The sequence below is a fragment of the Ixodes scapularis genome, unplaced genomic scaffold (genome assembly GCF_016920785.2).
Source record: "Ixodes scapularis isolate PalLabHiFi unplaced genomic scaffold, ASM1692078v2 PGA_scaffold7__128_contigs__length_106722199, whole genome shotgun sequence".
Taxonomy (NCBI): domain Eukaryota; kingdom Metazoa; phylum Arthropoda; class Arachnida; order Ixodida; family Ixodidae; genus Ixodes; species Ixodes scapularis.
Genome location: NW_024609882.1, coordinates 71,774,785 through 71,778,714, shown reverse-complemented (window position 1 = coordinate 71,778,714; position 3,930 = coordinate 71,774,785).

Below are 3,930 nucleotides of genomic sequence, written 5' to 3'. Positions count from 1 at the left end.
ACGATTATATGGGGCGAGTAAGTTACTGTAAGACTTTCAAGGAGTGCGATCTTGTTTACAATGCATCGATCGTTAACATTGATGCTGTGTAGTTCTTACTTGTGACATGCTTGTCTTGTTTTTTGAATCGCGCTCTCGTACGGGAAGGAAGGAAGCTTCATCCTGGTATTTGTTGTCGTATCCCAAGCGAAATATTTTTTGCAGATCCTCAGTTTGTCATGTACAAGGGATACCTTAACTCCGTTCCGTGTAATGTCGGATGTACTGTCCTGCAATAACTTTCCTATTTTCTAGTTGCCATCGAGCAGTCCTCACGAATCGAGAACTCAGTCCCTTTCAGTCGAAAGCAGTTTTTCAGGATGTTCATATTTTCGTAGAATTTATAAAATTTTATTATGGCTGGTCTTGGGCAGTCGCACCTCCTCTCGCTAATCGATGCAGCCTTTCAATAGATTTTACGTTAACGTAAATGATCTGTTCAAACATATTTGTGACCATTGCTGTGTAAAATAAATCGTTTGTTTCTTCCTCTATCTCGGGAACCCCGTATATGATTAAGTTGTTACGTCTACCCCTGTCCTGAAGATCTAGAGCTCTTCTCTCTACCGCTGCAGTGAATTGGTTGAACATGGTCATGTTAGCCTGGAAGTTAGCCTAGAAATCATGAGCAGCCTACCCAGATATCTCTAAGCTCTGGATTTGATTTTCATAAGAGTGTAGCATCTTCTTTATTCCCTTAATTGACCCGTCTAGTTTCTTCTTGGCATTCTGGATTTCCGACAAGCTACCCATGACCTCCTGACGCATCGTTATTTTATTACTAAGAATTTCAGCCATCTGTTCCTCTAGTTGGGTTGGACCGGGGTTGGATTCGACGTCCCAACAAAGCATCATTAGTATTCGTTTGATTTTCATGAGATACCACAAAGTTTGAGAGCAGTTTTCAAAACACAGTTTGGGCACGTCAGCTGAACAAGGCATATATTATTCGAGCTCTTTGTAGATTGACAACTAACCTACGTGTGGTAAATGAAGGGATTAGCCATCTTCACAGGCTGCGCGCTGACGTGCCCACTGAAGTGCCGTCAGTCAGAGTATTGGGAGGAGGAAATCAAAGGAAGTGTTGCTGAGCCGGAAGCTCAATATGTCACCTTTGTTTTTGGGGTAGGAGAGGGGGAGTGAAAGGTAAAGATAGGAGAAGGGTGGTTGCCCCAGTGTCGCGCCGCCAAATCGCGCCGCCGCGCAACGCAAGCCGCACGAAGAAGCCCCCCCGGCCGAGCAGAGCGGCCTGTGAAGTGCGCTTCTTCCTCGTAGAAGTTGAGGCAGGGTCTTCCCTGATTCTTGGGTTAGTCTTCTTAAGTCTTCCTTTAGTGGGCCGCCACAAAATACACCAATGCCAAACACCACCAAGGAGCCCTGCTGTACAAACCGCTCGGTTGATGGCTCTTTTATATGGCTGCTGGTCCCTGTAGACGGCGCTGCGTTCTTGTTTGGGACTTGCGTGACAATCTGAAGGTGACACAAAGACCCTTGGTGATAGTCTGTCGAAACTTTCTTGGCGTTTCCGTAGTGATTGCCGAGTGCGCCGCGAAATGCAGGTTGATCTTCATGTGGTAACTGAAGGAATTAGCCATACTCATAGGCTACGCGCTGACGTGCCCACTCATTTTACGATTTGCATTCGAGTATTTAATTCTAAAAATTAAATGATTCGCGCAGCACGTTCTGCCACCTATTGGTCATGTAATAAATCCCTACAAAATATTTTGGGCCAATGAAGGCCTGCGTGGTTGTCCTCTCAAACGACTCCAGTACATCTCCTATTACTAGGAATGTGCGCGTCAGTAAGGTCTTTCGTCCCTAATAAGAAGAAACGGTGGGGAGTAAAACTGACGCTTCAAGGTGACGCGAGAAGGGCGTGGGGATTCGCAACACAATGTGGGTTGGATCAAACGAATACCACCTAGACCGAGACGCGGCGGTGTGTCACCTACCAAGGCCTAGGCGCGGGGCACATATTGAACACCACTGGTACGCCAGCATTCATCTATTGCTAACGTTCAATCAGTCGAAACAAGAGTCCTAGCCGAACGCTGACACAGCCCATGTGCCAAGTATGTGACCCGGGGTGGCAGCAAATGCACGATGAGGTATTGGGCCATTTTCTTCCGTTTACAAACACAAGCCGTCTCTTGCCCCGCAAGATACTTCCGGTCGCTCCGGTTCAGCAGGTCTTGCGACCTTGTTGACGCCAAAATTCCTGGAAGGATAGAGTTCTACGGAAATCACTAAGTTTGGGATGTAGCGAGGTACTAATGTTGTACTATTCGATGTACAAGAGGGGATTGGTCGTTTGGTCATCTTGAAAGAGTAATAAAAAGTTCCTAGGCAATTTCTCGCCTGGAGATGATCTGGAAAACCGATAATAAAACATTTTATAAATATTGCAAGAAGCGGTGCTATTGTGGAGATTAGACACTTATTTTGATCGGAAATTTGCGGGGGCGTGTATGTGCAACAGTGACTCCTTTCGGCAGCCTGAAAAAAACTATATTTATGAAAGCATTCCTACTACTCCCTATGATGTCTACCTACGTAATTTTGATTAAATCAAACACCATTAAGAAATATATGCCTAAAAAACTAAGCGTCCTCGTTTTTTCGTTTGTTTTGGTTTTTGTGTTTTTTTTTTACTTCAAACCCATTTTGGGACCCGAGAAAAAACTTAAGGCATGGCGATAAAATATTACAAATACCATTCGACGCGGCGTTTAAAAAAAATCAATGAACAAAACAAAACAACCTAAACTTGATGAAAGCTGAGGAGAAACCGGGGTGGCCCGACTCGCTGACATATTCGAAGGCCATTAGCCATTCGCCGTCCCAGTTCCCTCGTGGAGTATCAGGGAAAGGACACGGTGTACCGGGAACACATTCAAAATAAACGTGGGCCATTCGGGGAGAGAGAAAGAAAATAAAAGAGGAGGGAGAGAGCGAAAAGAAAAAGGAAAGGCGGGGAGCAACAGAGTGGGAGCGAGAAAGGGAAGCTGATACGTACGCTGGAACCCCGAGCCTCCCATTGAATGTGGGGCCGACAAAAAATGGGAAGAGAACGGAGGAAAATAAACGGGAGGATAGGGAGACTCATGTATGGGAAGGAAAGCGAGTGAGCAAAAAAAGAAAGAAAGGGAGGAGGGTGGTAGCGATGAAAGCGTCACGCTGACCGGCAGAGTCGTTATGGCCGAGTAACCTAATCGGTTTCCGCGCTACGTCGACACGACCAAGAAGCTTGGTGTTCTTTCCCCTCTCTTTAATATCTTTTTTTTTTTACTTTTTTGTTGTTTTCTTTTTTCCTTATGTATTTTTGATATATATTTTTAATCTTATCGTTAAGCATAACAAATAACTTTCTGCGTATCAAAAAAAATATTTAAGCGATTTTTTTTTTTTTTACAATTTTATTATTGTTCGCGCCCTCCTTTTTTTTTTTGAGACCAGAGCGTGAAAAGCTATGACATTGAAACGTTCTGGCCGTAAGTGCTGCAGTTTGTTTATTTTAACAATTTATTGAGTGTTTTAAGAATTAATTGTGCGTAGTTCATGAAATTTGTTGACGAAAATACCACTTGATTGCATTTCTGCAGGAGTAGTGTTTCTGTGTTAACAAGTTTAGCTGGTTTAGGCTCGTTACATGTTGCGGCCTGTAAACAGCTTCCATACGCAGTCTATAGTTAAGCCTAATATTTTTCAGTGTTTATTTGTCAAAATATGTAGTGAATGTTTTATAGGTATTTTTTTTTATTTCGCTAAATATTAACGATTTGTCTTGTACAGTCGCTTAAAACGCTGAATATCGAAAAAAAACGACTAATGCAAAACTAAGAACTTAAACCTCAATTATAAGGTGTATGCACACTTATACTAAGAAGT